We start from the raw sequence: 19,346 nt of genomic DNA on the forward strand, positions 1-19,346 counted from the left end.
CTCATATATTGCTTGAATTGACCTCCATTGGCTGGTGATTGACTGATTTATTTTGGCCCACAGAAGTTTCTTTATTTCGGCCAAGGTCTTGTCCAAGGATAACTCTTTCTCCAGGGTTTTGATTCTGTCCTTCAGGGCCTTAATTTCTCTTGTCTGTTCAGCCACTGTCATTTTGGACTTATCATATTTTTCTTCTAGTTTAGCCAGCTTTTCTTTGGCCTCCTTTATTTCTGTTGCTTGTAGCTTTAGCTCGTTGACAGCTCTTGTCAACTCATCCACACTCGTGCTAGACTCAGGAACTGTTGTTGCTGCCGCTGTAGCTTCTGTAGCTGTTGTTGTGGCTGGAATAATTGGAGGGGTCACTGCTGCTTGTGATGGAGGATCAGCAATAGTTGGGATTGTTTGAGGAGGCTGGGAGGTCGACTCTCCCTGCTTTCCTTGTAGTGCTTTCTCCAATTCCCCTTCCAAATCAATTACTCTTTGGTTTAATTTCATCATTAAATCCAACTGATCCTCAACTTCTTTCTCCTTCTGCAGTTCTTCTGTTTGAGGATGCTTAGTAGGAAGCAACCTCAATCTCTTCTTTAATGCAGCAATGTCATCATCTTTCTTTTTCATAAGGGTTCTCACACCCTTAGGATCTTTAGGATCATGTCCCAAGTCCACAATAATCTCCTCCAGTGTTTTAATTCTATTATCTTTGGCTGTGGAGGACAGTCTTTCAAAATCCAGCTGAGTGTTAGTATTCTTCAATGACTCTTTCAACTCATGGGCCAATGTGGCCTTCTCTGCAAGGGTGGCATAAAGCATTTCGGCTGTCTGCTTGTGTAATTCTATTTGATCCATTGGGTGAATGTCCTTGGCCAGGACCTCCAACCTTGTCTTAACAAAATCTGCAGCTGATTGTGGCTGCTGAACCTTGGGTTTGAAATGGCTGAGAATCATCTTTTCTTGTTTGATATCAAATGCTGCCATCAATCTTTCCTGTTTGGCAGGTGTTGCCTTCAGGAATTGCTTATACAATTGCACTCTTAGTAGCTCATTTTGAGCCTTGATTTCTTTGAAGCTGGCCTTGGTGCTGGCTGGTTTCTTGCCTTTTTGTGTGGAGGAAGACACCTCCATGCCGTGTTGTCTATCTTGCTCTTGCTGAAAAGAGCTTGTTGGTGTATGCAGGCTTGCTTCCCTTCTCGGGCTTTCTATGACCTCTTCATTGACCTCCTCCTCAATTGGAGAGTCCCCTCTTTGTCTTTTTGATTCAGGCTGCTGTGTAGACCCACTAGCAGGTGTGGAGTCTTCTCGGTCTCGCTTTCTGCCTCTTTCTTCATTGATCGGAGTTTGCAGAGGTGGCACTTGTAGCGTTTCCATTTGGTGAGGAGGGGCTTGCACTTGAGTTTCTTCCATTGAGGTGACCGACTGTTCCGTGACCGTTTGCTCTGTCTCCATCAGCTCCTTCCCTTTGGCTGTACCTGTTGTTGATGTAGAAGCTCCTTGGGCAGCTTGTGAAGCTGCAGCTATAGAAGTGCCCTCTTCAATTTGGTAAGGCAGCTTGAGATTTACCTGGTCAGCAGAATCCAAGTCAAGAGTCTTTTCAAGATCCTTAGCAGTTTGCTCCAAAAGTTCCTCTTGAGTAAATTCTTCAACTAAAGTCCCATGTGCCCATGCATCTTGATTAGCATATTTTTCAATGTCTGGGTATTTGCAGTGGTCATAGGGTGTTAACCTATATTTGACTCTTCTAGCACTAATAAAGCCAAGAGGGTCATAAGGGACCCACCAGAAACTCCTTTTCAGCTTAAATTGATCTTTGAGTATCAGGTCAACATCTTGCCAACCATCCTTCTTGTTCATGATGAAGGGGCCTAGGCAGTCTTTGAATTTCAGTTGTGCCTTCTTCTTGGTGCTGTGGAAGTGAGTCAAATATGAATTTATAAGCTGCCTGTAGTATTCTAGTGCAAACAGCCTCATTGGCACATATCTTGGGAGCCTGTAAGGACACAACTCACAGCCATAAATTCTGATGACAGTATGGTCTTGATATAGGTACCAATCACCTACTTTGTAATTCTTAGACAGCTGTAAGATCTTTTGCATTTCATAGGTTATTCTGGGAGGAGGAACCTTCATTAAGAGGCAGGACACAGGGTATACAAACTGGTCAATGAACTCACAGTATGAATATGGAGAGTGCTGGACTTGATGAAATACAGATGACCAAAAGACAACAGACCTCCTTTCTCCCTTTGAATCCAATTTCTTGATGGGACACTGGAAGCTTTCAGATTGATAAAACATGAACAAATGATAGATATAGGAGGAATATTTGAAAATTCCCTGCCTATCTAGTCTAGTGAGCTGGTCGTGGATTTTATTTGATATGAACCTGGCATAATTATACTTGACAGCAGGAGGTTGTCCTTGGCTGAAAGAAGACAATATAACCAGCACTGTCTCGTCTACAAGTTCAGTTGTTGTGAAGCCCAACACATAGGATATCATATCTATCAGTAGTTGGCCCACCTCATTGAAATGGTCATAAGGAAATGGGGGTGGTTCCTTTGGTTGGAAATATGCCCTCATAAATGTCTTAGCAATCATTTCAATCTTGGTACCAGGGAACCAAGAGGCATCTTCCAGCAAATCATTTATGGAAAAGGGCAGTAGTGTCTGAGTCTCTTTGAAGTTCAACATCTGGTTGATGGAGTCGGGAGTGGTGTAGAAAAGTATGCTTCCAGATGAAGACTTGACAGCCCTCTGACTTGGTTCATAATTTGCAGCACAGAGGTGAATAATCTCAGGAAAAATATTCACAGAAGGGAGGAAAAAATGGGGCAGATTGGACTCCCATATGCCAAACTTGTCAGTTTTGTTTATGAAACTGTTTCTCAGCTGGCAGTAGGTGTGTAGATGATTCCTTTTGGCAACAAAGTCTTGAATAAGATAATCTGTATCGGCCAAGGGCATGGACTCAAGCTCTTTACTTGGTGGGTTGATGGGGGTAATGTTCAGAGCAGATGGAGTGGCCATTATGCAGCTTTGAATACTTGAGCTGAAAGAAGGGCTAATGCAACAACTGGCTAACAGATTTTGCTTGCAGAAACTAGCAGGAGTAGGCGAACTGAACTCAAATGTAACAGTAGCTGGACAACTTGAGAGCTTATGCTGTAAGAGACCAATTTTGCGGAGTTTTGGGTCAATTTCCCTTTTTTCAGTGAATTTCTGGAGCTAGAGACTGTGAGGAACAGTGCAGAGGAGCAGAGGGTAATTGCAGTTTCAGTGGACGGACTTGAACAACGGAACAGGGTATTTGCCAGTAAAATTGTAAATGGGCATAGGATTTATGAGGCTTTTTCTGAAATGAAGGGTTTCCAGTGGGTTAAATGGAGTCTTAGGTGCGGCAGAGTTACCAATTGGGGAGTTTTTTCAGGTTTACAGTATGTGCAGTGGATAAACATGAAGAACAGGAGCGAAACAGGGGAAGATACGACAAATACCTGGTTCAAACGGCGCCGAAAGTGGATGAACTGGCGCGCAGGTAAACTATGAAGCCGAATTGCAGGCCGCAGCAGCTTGCCTGATCGCTTTGAAGCTTTGGGAGTGAGAAAATGAATGAAACAGGAGGCCAGAGCGTTCAAATGAACCAATAGAAATGAAATGTAACGGTCATTAGCGCGCTTCTTTTAAGCAAAAATGGACATTTGGCGCTTTTGGCGCTTTTTTGGGATGACGTCATCGGCGGGTCCCGGGTACGGATGGATGACGTGGCAGGATGACGTCATCATGTACGGATGAGTGACGTGGCAGTGCGGTGGCAGTGGCACGGTAGCAGGGCGCGGGTACAAAGGGATGAGGTGGCGGCAACGTGGCACGGCAGCAGAGGCGAGGAGATGACGTCATAGGGGAGGACGTGGTGATGACGTCACACAGGCGAGGGCGGTAAGTGGTTTTGGGCGCACCGCCTTAGCGCCTGGGTGGTTTTGAGGGAGGGGGCTCTGCCACACCCGAGAGTTTGACGCGTGGCGGGAGTACGACGGCAAAACCGCCGAACTCCCGGACGCTAAACCTCGGGTTGTTGGCGCGTGCTAAGGACCCGCCCACCGTAGATCTTGGGCGGGCCAGATCTGACGGCTGGCGGGGCGGGTAAGGTGGGGGAAGGTTAATAACTGGGCCCGCGCGTTATTTAATTTAATTAATCACACGGCGGGGGGGTTTAACGTTAATAAAGTGGGTTTTTCGGGATATACGAGCGGGGTTAAAAACTTTGGAACATGGGTTTTGGGTTTATATGCACGCGGGGGTTAATTTAATGTTTAATAAAGCTTTTTAAACATTGAGCCTTTGGAAATAATGACTGCGGACGGTAGAAATGAAAGGTTATCAGTTTACCCAGGGGTTAACTGATCCCAGGGGAAAGGAGGAAGGCTAAATATAAGTCCCAGATGGACTTAATATTTCCCTAGCTTTTAGAACATATGGCTATAGTGCCCGGGGAGGGGATATTCATTATTTTTGGGATTTTATATAATTTTTGTAGTGAATGGGGATAGGGGAGTGTTTTAGGGAGCTACATAGTAAAATTAGGAGTTAATATGGATTATGAGGTGAAAGAAGAGCAGAAGGCTAAGTTTTAACAGTAAAACTTAGATATAGGGGCAAATGAGAGTGAAAAGTGACTTTAGACAAGAAATGTGGCTTCTTTTCATTTAAGAAAGCCAACATTTTGACTTGATGTTTCACAAAAATGAAATGGAATGAGGACTTGTTGGGCAGATCCCAAGGTCCTTTAGGGGGATGTTAGTAAGAGAGTTTGAGAGGGAGGAGAAGGGAAGTTAGACATGCTTCCAAAATTCTGCCATTTAAACACTGCTTTGCTACCTCTGCCACTGATGAGATGAGCTGTCCTTGTCAAAGCCAACACTGAAGATAATCTTGTTTCCGCAACCCCAAGCTACCTACCCTTTTTACAACACCTAGCATTTTTTGTTACTTCAGGAAGGGTGCACTTAGACTTGCAAACCCTGATTGTTTTTTTTTTTTTTTTTAAACTGCCTTTCCTATCTAAAACTACCCCTGTTTCTTCCAAGGGCCCAGATTAAGCTGTTGGGCTCCTTCATTCTCTACCTAGTTGCTACTCTGCCAAGCTTAAGCTGTTTGGACAGATACATTCTCTATATTCTAAAGCAAAAAATTTAAACCTAGGGGAACCAAGCTTAAGCTGTTTGGCTTCCCCTTAACTGAGAAACCATTCAAAAATGGAACTTTTGCAGCATGGAAAAGATGAACATTTTTGGTACTTCCACTGTCAATCATGAAATATGAAACCTGTTGCAACAGGAGGCTAACAAGCACCACCTACATTTTCAACAAAAGGCTCCTCAATGGTTTGAATAGGTATTGTTGGTTCTTGTGTGTCAACACCACCTACATTTTCAACCAAAGGCTCTTCAATTGTTTGGACAGGTGATGCTAGTTCTTGTGTGTCAACACCACCTGTAACTGCATCAAAGGGTGGTGATTTCCTTCTTAAATTAGTAGTCGACGCTGGTTCTAGTGGAGCAGTATCGACTGCACTCTCTTCTATCTCCATTGCATCTATCTTTGTTGGGCCAACAAGCGACGTTGGAACAACGTCGTCTGTGGCCTCTTCTTCCACTGCTACATCTTCTTGCTCTTCCCCTGCCGGAAATATGCCCACAAGTTCTTCCTTTGCTAGCTCGGTGAATTGTGGCAAAGCCACAACAGTTCGAGACAAATCATTCACCACCAAGAATCTAACCAAACCATGATTTGTGAGAACCGCTAATGGTTTTTGAGACCATAGGGAATATTGTGCCATCAAGTGAAGGCTGCTCCATAGGAAGTATGGCATGTCTAAAGTATGAATATGCGCATGATGAAACCGAAGGCATGCAAGGATTATGAAATGATACTTAAACAATGTCGACAAATGACCTTCACAGGTAACATACCTCATAAAAAAATATGCCACCTCACCCCATGGATATGGCAAAGATTTATGATCATACCCTCTTCCTTTTTGGACTGTTGTCTCCCCAACCTGCAAAAACAATTCTGGAAACTTTGGCAGAGGAGACTTCCAAGAGAACCATTTCTCACCGCCTCGCTATAATCCACTGACAATTGAAATCGCTTCCTCCAAGACATAATTATCCAGCCCACAGACTATAGAATGATTTCCTTCTAAGTTTAACACAAATTCCACTGTGATGGCTTCATCAAATCCTTGTAGCCTCTCAAAATACACATGCCACCCTCCATCTAAGAAGACTTGCCAAACATATGCATTGCATCAAACCTGCTATGTGCTCTTTGGTTTGTGTCTCACAGCCTACCCACCCATTCTGCAACGTGATCTAGATTTAAACAGGAACGAAACAATTTACAGAGATAACCATAAACATAGAGATGCAGTGGAAATAATACTTCATTTCATTAATGTAAAATACTGAAATATGCTTACAAACAGAAATGCAAATAAACTAGCTAGGGCGATGGTAGCTTATCTATGAGAATAGATGCGGTGGCTACATGCCTTTGAACTGTGTTACAATGAGGCTCGAAAACCTATTTATTGTTGAGAAACAATGGAAAACCCTAAACGTCCAAAAACCTAACCCTAGAAGATGAAACGCCAAACTATGGGCCCCGTTTGGGTGAATTGGTACATCAACTTCTCTGGGTCGTAACTTTGGCATACGATCTCTGTTTGACGCACACAATATCTCGTTAAAAAGATCTATTGGAGAACTACAACTTCGGGAAGAGAAAAATCAATCTATGGACCCATGTTGCTCCCAGGTTTCCCTTGAAAGGTCTTTTAGGGCCTCAAAATGGCTCTGGAAGTTTAGGACCCCAAAAACTACTAAAAATAGTAAACTGTGCTACAATTACGAAACTGAAAAGCTGAAAGAAACAATGATGGGGGTCCAAGTGGACTTTGCAGGTGGTCACCAATATCCACATGGATCATTCCTCCCCCCTTAGGAAGCAATGGTCCCCATTGCATTGAGTTCCTCCATGAGATGAGGAAACTTCTGTTGAACTTGTTCCCTGGTGAGACACTTGCCCTGGTGAAGGAGTTGGCCTGCTTTGACAACTCGATACAGTTGGATATTCTGCTGGCAAGTGTGCTTGATCTATGTGTCCATGATCCAATTAGTTGTAGCTTGTTCCATGCAATCTGGATTTAACTTTGTGGGTGTGAGCTGTTTTGCAATGTCGGATGTGTCTAGTAATGGTGGAAAGTATGGCGAAGGTGATCCACATTGAACACTGGGTGTAAGACAAGGAATGGGGGAATGCCGAGCTCAAATGCATTGTCTCCCACAACCTTGGTAATGGTGTAAGGACCATATCAGAGTGGTCTGCGTTTCCGATAGGCTCGGGTAAGGCGTTCCTTTTGCAAATGCAACCAGACTTTGTCGTCCACCTGAAACTTGTTTGGCACCCAATTTTGATCATGTCGTTGCTTGTACTTGGCATTTGATATCTCAAGAATGTCATGGACTTGCTAGCGAATATGTTGGATGTGCTCAATGAAGCTTTTTGCCTTAGTTGTTTCAAATTGGGCATGAGCCGAATCTGCGTGAGTAGTTGCAAATGGCATGGCCACATGAATGGGACATAGTGGTTGGAATCCCAAGCCCACCTCAAAAGGGTTGTGGCCAGTCAAGCTATGGAGAGCCTGGTTGTAGCTGTGTTGAACATAGGGGAGGCTCTCGTCCCATGTGCGTGGATTCTTTGAGTTGTACATGCACAGAATGTGTACGATCATCATGTTGACAACCTCTGTCTGGCCATCAGTTTGAGGATGGAAGGTTGTGGACTTAGTGAGTTTGGTGTCCAGCATTGACCAGGGACTAGACCAAAATGTACTGAGGAACCTACTATCCTGATATGAGATGATAGACTGTGGGATCCCAAAGTCTACCCACACTCGTTCAAAGAAGTGTTTAGCAGTGGCTTCCGTTGTGATATTCTTCTTGCAGGTCACCATAATTCCCATCTTCGAGAACTTGTTGACGACCACAAAAACACAGTTGTTTCCATGCTTAGTGGAAGGAAGGCCTGACATGTAATCCATGGATATGTATTCCCAAGGTTGACTAGGGGTAGGTAGCGGGGTATAGAGGCCTTGCTTCTTGATGGTCGGTTTGGCAACGACACAGGAAATGCATGATCTGATGTACTTCCTGACATTCTGTCGAAGATTCGGCCAATAGAAATACTTCTGCAGTACTGCCACTATTTTCTCGACCCTGAAATGCCCAACAGCTCGACTGTAGTGTGCTTCCCAAATCATCTTGGCACGCTCACTTGAAGGAACACAAAGGTGACCTAGGTGGCTTAACAGGGAATCCTGGAGGTGAAAATCTAGAACATGTTGACCCTCCAAGAGTGTCTGGTATGTGTGGCCGAATTATGGGTCACTTTTGTAGAGAAGTGGCCAATCAGAAGTCTTGTGCCCACAAGAGTTGAGCACGGTGGTTAACACCATGAGAAATGGTCGACTGAGGCAATCTGCAACATTATTGGTGCTGCCCTTCTTATACTTGATATTCAATGGAACTACTGCAGGTATGTGGACCACTTCTGATGGCGATCATTCTACAAATTCCCTTAGGTCTATATGAACTGCAGGGGTCGGTGGTCTATTTGGATGACCGTTTCCTTCCCCAAAATGTAATTCTTCCATTGGCAGTAGGCCTGCACAATGGAATATATCTCTTTGTCATAAGTGGGATACTTCCAGACTGTCTATGAAAGTGTCTGAATGTGATATGCCACTGGATTCCTATGTTGAGTAAGGACTGCCCCAATAACATAGTCAGAGGCATCTGTCTTGACCTCAAATGGTTGTTGCAAGTCTGGTAATGGGAGCACTGGTGCCGAGCAGAGGTGACATTTCAACTCTGTGAATGCCTTTTGTTGAGATTCAGACCAAAATAATTTTTCTTTCGCTCCTCCTTTGGTGACTTGACTCAAGGGCCAAGTGATATGAGAAAATCCCAACACGAACCTGCGGTAGAAGTTGGCAAGACCTAGAAAGTTGCAGAACTCTGTTAGAGTATTTGGATATGGCCAATCCCGAATGACTTGGATCTTGGATGGATCCACATGCACCCCCTGTTCATCAATAATGTATCCCAAATATTAAACTTGGGTCATGCCAAACATGCATTTCTCCAAATTGTCACATAACTTGTGTTGCCGTAGTGTTTGGAGAACTTGTCGGATGTGTTGGAGGTGCTCTTCCCAACTCTGGCTGAAGATTAGGATGTGATCCAAGTATACCACTAGAAATGAGTTGGTGAATGGCCTCAAGATGTCATCCATTAACCTCATGAAGGTTTCAGGAGCATTCATGAATCCGAAAGGCATAACCAACCATTTGAAAAGGCCCTCCTTGGCTTTGAAGGTAGTCTTCCACACATTGAAGGGTTCGATTGGTACCTGGTGATATCTTGACTTTAAATCGATCTTGCTGAAATATTTTGCCCCCTTCAGTTGGTCCAAAAGGTCATCAATCCGTGGGATCGAGCACCTATTACAGACAATGATCTTGTTCAGCGTCCGATAGTAAATACAGAGTCTCCAAGTCCCATCCTTCTTCTGTACCAACACGATCAGGCTCCCACAGGGTGATGAACTCGGACGGATTTGAACTTTCTATAGTAGCTCCTGAATCTACCTCTTGATTTCATCATTCTCTAGAACAGAGCATCGATAGATTGGTCCATTGGGCATCGGCGCACCTGCGTTCAGATCGATGGATTGCTTGACCTGACAATGTAGAGGAACCCCTGCGGGGGAGGTGAAGATGTCCTTGTACTCCTCCACGACCTTGTCCATCTGTAGTTGTCATGTGGAGGGGCCCTGTCTAGAGGTTGTGGCCACCGTCTTCTTCTTTCCTTGAGGGCATATCATCAGAAAAACAAATTTCCCAATTTTCAAAATGAGCTTACTGCATTGTTTTGCAGTAACCAAAGAGATGGCGGTAGGTGGTGCTACCTCTGGTATCTTGTACAACTTATTTCCCAAAGTACCAATAACAACACGGGGCCTTGATTCATACACAGCTTGTCGGTTCCACAAGTATGGTTGTCCTAATAATACATCACAAACTTCAAGGGGAGTAATGTCACACAATACCTCATCTGTGAAGTGTTTGATGTTGTATGGAAGGCAACATTGATGGCTCATGCGAAGATCTCATCCTTGGTGAAGCCACCTGATGATGTATGGTTGTGGATGTGCTGTGGTTGGTAAGCCCAGTTGCTTCATGACCTCTACCAAAATGAGGTTCTTTTGGCTCCTGCTGTTGATAATAAACTGTATCAGGGAGCCCTTTACCCACATCTGGGAGTGGAAGAGACGCTCCTCCTCCTCTGGATCTTCGGGTTCCTCCTTCTGGATCTTCGTGGTGGCAATGGTGGCGTTGGGCTCTGCATCGATAATCTACTTCCCTTTGTCATTCTCCTTGTTCGGTTCTAACTCAGAGTTAGAACATGCATTTGATTCTGAAACCTTTAGCTCGGCCACCAGTGACTGCTTGGCCTGAATCTCACTTGTGTTGTGAGTGAAGCTCTTATGGAACTCACACCACTTTCGTGTGTCCTTTTTCAGCTTTGTGGCACTATTCTTTGCTTGCAGCTTTGGCGGGTTATCTTGGGCCGCCTCACCTTGGATTTGTCCTTTGTTCCACGGTTTGTGGGCACCTTTCCCTTACTGCAGATTCATAGATCCAAAGTCTCGCTTCTTCTGTTTAAACTTTTGCTCAACCTTGACGGCATATCAATATGCCGTGTCAAGCGAGGAGATGTTCAGGAATTCTATTTTTTCCTGGATGTATTTGTGCAGGAAGCTGCGATATTTGAGTATCAAATGCTACTTCAAATCCTTAATACCCAAATTTGTGTGAAGGGTCTGGAAAATATTGGTAAACTCCGGCATGTCTTGGTCCCTTCCCTGCCGCAGCGTGGTCCACTTTATGTATTGATCCTCATAGCTTTCGAAAAGGTAGTATTTCTCCTTGATGGCATCCCGAAATGAATTCCAAGTGGGTGCGGCTGAAAATAGTGAGCTTGTACTTTCATCCTTCTGCTCACAGTAGGTTTCCCACCAGTCCTTGACGTGGGGGGCTTCTTTGAGAAGAGCGAAAATAATCTTTTCCCGACTGGAAAAATTATGAACAAAAAAATAGCCCTCTAGTAGATTTAACCATTTATCGACGGCATCTGCATCTATATGATCCTTGAATATGGGGATTTCAAAATTAACTTGTACCTTAAATGGTGTGGCGTTTCTAGAGTAGCTATTGGAAGTCGATGCGTCACCCCTGGGTAGCTGTTGAAGGATCTGGGCAAAGCTATCCATCATCGTGTTCCTTTGTCGCTCGAGGGCTTCTTCGAGCAAGATTTTGATAGGATCTCTTGCCCCCTCATCTTTATTTTCATCCGCCATGGGAGGCCATTGGGATTTGCAAGGCTGGTCTTGCAAAGGTTCGACTAATTCAAGCCCTAACTCCTTATATTCCGACCTCGTTAGGGACATGCAAAGAAAAACAGAGAAAAAGCAAACCACTCTGATACCATTGATCCAGATTTAAACAAGAACAAAACAATTTACAGAGATAACCATAAACACATAGATGCAACGGAAATAATAGTTCATTTCATTAATGTAAAATACTGGAATATTCTTACAAATAGAAATGCAAATAAACCAGCTAGGGCGATGGTAGCTTATCTCTGAGAAGAGATGTGGTGGCTACATGCCTCTGAACTGGGTTACAATGAGGCTTGAAGGCCTATTTATTGTTGAGAAACAGTGGAAAACCCTAAACATCCAAAAACCTAACCCAAGAAGATGAAACACCAAACTGTGGGCCCCGTTTGGGTAAATTGGTACATCAACTTCCCGGGGTCGTAAATTTGGCATACTGTTATGCTCTTGACCTGCGAAAAGATACCAAAATACCAAATATGCAAAGAAATATACCCAGAAGACAGAACAATAAGAAATAACAACATGTATGTTATTATTCAGAAAGGAAAGCAATGTTCACTTGCCTCTTCGAGGGGACAACCTCCAATAAAGTTGGGCTCAATTACAAAATAAGACACAAACCTCTCAAGGGGATTCCCTATCCTTTATATAGGATTCATACATGCAATACCATGGGTCAGTACCATGGTTCTTATTAATACCATCTATCCAATACCGTGGCCCATTTGCAACTAACTGTGGTCCCTTCTTTAAATGCGGTTCAACCACTTACAATTATTAATATGGGCTTTATTGACTCTTTAACTAACTATAACTATGACTCGACCTTATTACATAAATAAGGGGGTTAGGGTTGGACCCTAACATGCCCTCCCCCATAAAAATAGCCTTGTCCTCAAGGCTGAAGCTGCGGAAACTGCTGAAGAATAGTGGCTGGTTCCCAGGTCGCATCTTCTGGAGAGGTGTCTTTCCACTTGACGAGGACTTCCTTGATTGTGTGGCTGCATAGGTGCTGTTCTCGCATGTCAAGAACCTGTTCAGGTTGGAGCCAGATTGAACCTTCTTCATCCAATTCCGGTAGACTAGTTTGAATTTTGCAATGATTCCCAACCACTTTCTTGGGGCATGAGACATGGAAGATGGGATGGATTGTTGCAGTGGGTGGCAAGGCTAGCTTGTAGGCTACTTCTTCGATGTGCTGAAGTATTTGATATGGTTCATAGAATTTTGGAGATAATTTTTGACAACCCTTTTCTTTGAGTGATGTTTGCTTATATGGTTGCAGCCTCAAGAATAACTGATCCCCTTCTTGAAATTTTTGCTTTGAACGATGTTGGTCTGCCTGTTACTTCATGCAATTTTGAGCTTGATGGAGATTCTCTTTGAGGTGGGCCAGCATGGTTGCGCGGTTCTGTAGGAGTTGATCCACTACTTATACCTTTGAGCATCACTGGATATAAGAATTAGGTGAAGGAGGGAGTTGATCATAAACTACTTCATATGGAGTCATTTTGGTGGTGGCCTGATAGTTAGTATTATACCACCATTTGGCTAGAGGTAACCACTGTACCCATAGATGTTCCTTTTCTGAAGTGAAACACCTAAGGTAGGTCTCTAGACATTTGTTGACTACTTCATTTTGACCATCAGTTTGGGGATGATATGAAGTACTGAGTTGTAGTTGGGTACCTTGTAGCCTGAAGGGTTCCTGCCAAAAGTTACTGGTGAAGATTGGGTCACGATCAGACATAATGGAAGTGGTCATGCCATGCAATTTGAAGATCTGGTCCATGAAAGATTGAGCCACCAAATCTGGTGTAAAAGGGTGGGGTAGGGGAAAAAAAAGAGCATACTTAGAAAGTCTGTACACAACCACCATGACGAATGACTTGTTGCCTGACTTCGAAAGATAGGTAATGAAATCTATAGAAACCTCCATCCAGATTGAGGCAGGGATGGGCAATGGTTGTAATGTGCCCGGGGATTTGACTGTTTCTCCTTTGTGGTGATGACACACATCACACTCAGCTACAAAAGTAATAATGTCCTTTTTCATGCATGTCCAAAAGAATGAACGTCGAGTGCGAGCATAAGTCTTCTGAAAGCCTGAATGGTCTACAGTGGGAGATGAGTGCAACTCTGCCAAAATGCGACTTTTGAGGGTGGATGTTGGTGATATCACTACTTTGTCCTTGTAGCAAAGAATCTCATCCTGCCAAGAGTAGCCCGCTGTGGAATTTGGATCCGCCTACAATTTATTAATGAGCTGGGAGAGCAAAGGATGTGAAAACCATTCCTTGTGAGCCTCTTCAATCCACTCTGGAATGGGAAGAGAGATTGCTAGCAGGGTGCTTTCCTCCTCAAATTGGCATGATAAAGCATCCACTATGACATTTTCGCGCCCTTTCTTGTAAATTATCTCATAATCATATCCAAACATTTTGGCTAGCCATTTATTTTGTTGTCGCAAGGATAAGTGTTGCTCCAAAAAATATTTAAGGCTTTGATGGTCTGTGCGGATTTGGAAACGTTGCCCCAATAAGTATGGTCGCCAGGTATCCACTGCATGTAAGATGGCCATCATCTCCTTCTCATAGGTAGATTGTCCTAGATTTTTCCCACTTAGTTGTTGGCTAGTGAAGGCCAAGGGTCGACCTTCCTGCATTAAGACAACCCCAATACCCATACCTGAAGCATCACATTCAATCACAAAATATTTGGTGAAGTCGGGTAGTGCCAATACGGGAGTGGAACACATGGCATGTTTGAGAGCTATAAATTCCTGTTGCGCTTCATCATTCTAGAGGAATAAATTTTTCTTGAGAAGGTGAGTGAGGGGTCTAGCAATGCGACCATAATTGCGGACAAATTTGCAATAGTAGCCGGTGAGACCCAAAAATCCTCTCAAGCTCTTCAAGGTCTTTGGTTGAGGCCAATCCTGCATTGCCTGGATCTTTTTGGGATCCACCCTAACACCTTCACACCCCACAATGTGGCCCAAATACTCAACTTCTTCCATGCCAAAAGAGCACTTGGACAATTTGACAAATAATTTATGCTTCCGGAGCAGTTGCAAGAGTAGATCTACATGTTGAAGACGTTTTTCCCAGGTGAGGCTGTATATGAGGATGTCATCAAAGAAAACAAGGATAAATTTTCTGAGATATGGTTTGAGTAGGTGATTCATGAGGCTCTGAAAAGTGGATGGGGCATTACAAAGACCAAATGGCATGACCAGGAATTCATAATGGCCTTCATGAGTTTGGAAAGCAGTCTTTGGAATGTCTACTTCTTTCATGTGAATTTGGTGATAGCCTGAGCGAAGGTCGAGCTTAGTAAAGAATTGAGCCCCATTTAGTTCATCTAGAAAATCATCAATAACTGGGATGGGAAATTTATCTTTGACCGTCAGCTTGTTGAGGGCCTTGAAGTCTGGACACATATGTCATTCCCCATCTTTTTTGAGCACCATGACCACAGGCGATGAATAAGGACTAATTCTAGGACGAATGACACCGACTTCCAGGAGTTCCTTGATGATTTTTTCAATTTCATTCTTTTGGGCGAAAGGATATCTATATGGGTGCATATTCGGTGGTTGTGCCCCTGGGACCAAAGTAATGCTATGATCATGTTCCCCTCTCGAGGGTGGAAGCTCATGAGGCTTGTCAAAGACCTATAAATGGTTGTTTAAGACCTGTTGCATCTTAGGATGAATATGAAGGGAAGTGGGTTCGAAGGCCTGGATGGCATTAAATTGGGCTATAACTCCATGGTGGCCCTTTTTTAACAATTTTTCCATCCTATGCGAGTTGATGATAGAAGGAGCACCTGCGTAGAGTCCGCATAGGGTATGTGTGTAGTTATTCTACTTAAAGCTCATATATAACTCCTAGAAATCCATTGTGATTGGGCCGAGTGTGCGGAGCCATTCAGAAACCAAGACAATGTCACACCCACCCATGTTGATGGAAAACATGTGGGTCTTTAGGTGATAATCCCCCATTTGAAGTTTGACAGTTTCACAGCGGCCTTCACATTTCATTGTCCCCCCATCAACAATCTAGACCTAGAAATTAGAGACTGCTCTGACAAAACAATGCACTGCTTCAACGACTCTTTGATGGATAAAGTTATGCATACTGTCGCTATCAATCAAGACTACTACAGGGCGATGCTTAATAAAACCTCTGATTTTGAGAGTTTGGGGAGACGAAATTCCTGCCAAAGCATGAAGTGAGATAACTAGTTCTTCAGGTGTAGCTGGGAGCTCATTGTCCGGATGGTTGTCCTCATCTTCCTCCTTTGGTCCCTCAAATGGTGGGGCTTCCTCAGATGAACTATGATCAGTAGCATCAATTGGAAACAATTTGGATTCCTTGCATTTATGCCCCGGAGAGTATTTCTCATCACAGTAGTAACACAATCCTTGATTTCTTCTTTCCACCATTTCCGATGGTGACGCCTTTTGAACCTTAAGTGTTTGGGTAGTGCTCGAAGCCTGGGTGGGGTGTCCCTTGGCTATGAAATTTGGACGAGTTGACTGGGTCGCTAACACGCAGTCTACTTCACGAGCTATCTTGCAAGCTACCAGCCATGAGACTGCGTGTTGTAGTCGGACGTGGGCTTGTATGGCGTCTTTGATGCCACTAACAAAACATTCCAAGTAGAATTCATCTGCTAGACCTCCTGTGCGGAAGGCTAATGCTTCAAAGGCTTTAATATATTATTACACTTTTCGTGTCTGTCGGAGCTTAGTAAGATGACCCAAAAAGTTAGATTCATGGTCAAAGCGATTAGAAAGGGCTTTTGAGAATATCTGCCAAGTCATTGGCATTGCATAGTAGCGTTTATTCCACTGCCACAATTGCCATCTTTCTTGGTCCAAGTACAGGCTTCCCACACTTAGCTTAGTTTCATCATCTATGATGTGATTCAATGTGAAATATTGCTCCATTTGTGCTAGCCATATGGCTGAATGAGAGCCATCAAATTTATACATGTCCAGCTTGGGTGGTCTAGGCTGGCACTATTGGTGGTTTCCATAGAAGTGAAGAGAATGGCTAGACTTGCCCTTAAGGTTTTCATTAAAATCATATGCCTCTGATTGTTCCCTCGACTTGCCCTTTGTGATAGTGTCATTTAAGGTCTAGATCTGCTTCATTAATGCCTCCAACTTTTGTTCAAGGGTGTTTATCTTCTCATTGGCCATAGCTTGAGCTCTCGTTTGTACCATGCATAGATCTAGTGCACTTGTTGTTACTATGAAATTTTTTTTGGGGCCACCGGGAATTTTGACGCTGACAAGTGAATGTTACCACCTTGCTCAGCCCGTCGACCTGATTCTTATGGGCTAAGTCTCCTATAAGCGTCCAGAGAGGGCTTAGTTTTTTTATTTTTTATTTTTTTATTTTATTTTTACTCCGAAAGGAGTTTTACTCCTCGCTTAGGAATATTGCAGTAGCCGATTCCCAGAAAAGTTAATTCTGCCGAATGTCCTACGAGAATGACGCCCAGGTATAGGAGCCACACAAATAGTCAGATCTATTGACGAAACCCTCAAGTGTAGAGTATGAGTAGGAATGTGGCAGTGATCGAACCCCTGTTGCTAGCTCTGAATGATGAATTTGATTGTTGCAACTGCTACAAAACCCAAACTATTAGATTTGAATGGCAGATCTGATAGATTTGATTGGCGGATCTGATAGATCTGAATGGCGAATCTGATAGATCTAAATGGCGGAACTGATTGTTGCAGCTGTGATAGAACCCAATCTGCTAGATCTGATCTGGAAAAGATGATGCGTGATCTAGAGAGATAAGGGAACTATGGTCTCAAGGAGTGTCAGGTGCTAAAGATTGCAATATACATAAGGGTTTGACAGTAGTACTCAGCCCAATCTTTCAGGGCACTAACCGAGGAGGATCAACCGTACCATTAGCCATACAACCCGACTACCCTATCATACGCGCGAGTAATCTCCCTGAGTGTTGTTCTCGGTGTCCTGTAGGAGCAAGACAGCTGAGAGTTTATCTATGGTGAGGTTTCAAGAGAGTCTAGGGGGCTTCCGATATACCCAGAGGGTACTTGGAAGACAGTCCGTGCACGGTTCTCTCTAATGCGCTACTACTCGAAGGGGTACCCACAGGGGTTACAAGGGAGTCCAATAAACATGACCACCTCTTGTATTTCCTGCATGTGTGCCTCCCCAAATCCACAGGTTTATGCACTCAATGACAGATCCCGTGGTTTAAATATGCCAGAACACGTCTCTAGTAAAAAACAATTCTGCTAAAAATGGAGATCCCACCGACCCAAGAAAGTTATCTAATACCATTTGTTATGCTCTTAACCTATGAGAAGATACTAGAATACCAATATGCAAAGAAATATACCCAGAACATAGAACAATAAGAAATAACAACATGTATTTTTTTATTCAGAAAGGAAAGCAATGTTCACTTGCCTCTTCGAGGGGGCAACCTCCAATAGAGCTGGGCTCAGTTAAAAAATAAGACACGACCCTCTCAAGGGGAGTCTCTATACTTTATATAGGATTCATACATGCAATACCATGGGTCAGTACCATGGTTCTTATTAATACCATCTATCTAATGCCATGGCCCATTTGCAACTAACTGTGGTTCCTTCTTTAAATGCGGGTCAACCACTTACAATTATTAATATGGTCTTTATTGACTCTTTAACTAACTATAACTATGACTCGACCTTATCACATAAGTAAGGGGGTTAGGATTGGACTCTAACACATACGATCTCCCTTTGACGTGCACAATATTGCGTTAGAAAGATCTATCCGAGAACTACAACTTTGGGAAGATCAACATCGGTCCTGGAACCATGTTGCTCCCAGTTTTCCCAAAAAACGTCGTTTAGGGCCTCAAAACAACTCTGGAAGTTCAGGACCTGAAAAAATGATAAAAATAGTAAACTATGCTACAATTACGGAAACTGAAAAGCTGAAAGAAACAATGGTGGGGGTCCAAGTGGACTTGGCAGGTGGCCACCAATATCCACATGGATTACAATGACTCTGTAACAAAACTTGGAGTGACAACAGGCCGTCATGGAGGAGTGCCAGCACACATATTTGAAATGAAAGAACTATGATAGCGATGAGGTGCAGCGAGAGTGAAAACCGGGAGGATAATGGTGAAATATAGAAAAGTCATGGCGGATAATGGTAATGATGGATGATAATAATGGTAATTACTTCATAGCGTTGGAAAGGACCATTCATAAGTACAACAATACTAACTTCAAGTCTCGATGCATATGGGTATCATGAGAAGTATGGCGGAAATCATGGAATGAATGTTCTTAGCACAAGGTTTAATAAAAATAAGACTAAGTCATTATTATCATGTCTTTTTCATTTATTATAGTACCTCCCCCAAACTAAGGGATGACCCTCTGCGGTCATATCAAGTCAAGTCACATGCATTATTAATCAAATCCACAAAGTCAATCGGGGATGTACCTAGTGACTTACCTTAATGGAGTAACAACAACAGAGGAGTAACATCATCAGAGGGAGTAACAACACTTGAGGAGTAACAATGCTGCTTGAACACTTAGTTAAAATCACGATGGAGTAACACCGGAGGAGTAACAACAATGGAATACTAAGACGAAATTGTGATGGAGTAATAGCACTGGCGGAGTAACAACACCAGAGGAGTAACAACACTAGAATAATTGGACGAAATTGTCATCGCCATGGAGTAACAACATTAGAGGAGTAACAACACTGGAGGTGTAACAACACTGGAGGAGTAACAAAACTGGAGGAGCAACA

Source organism: Pinus tabuliformis, chromosome 2_2 (assembly GCF_031772625.1).
Source record: "Pinus tabuliformis cultivar Carrire ecotype Pingquan chromosome 2_2, CPIR1, whole genome shotgun sequence".
NCBI classification, from domain to species: Eukaryota; Viridiplantae; Streptophyta; class Pinopsida; order Pinales; family Pinaceae; genus Pinus; species Pinus tabuliformis.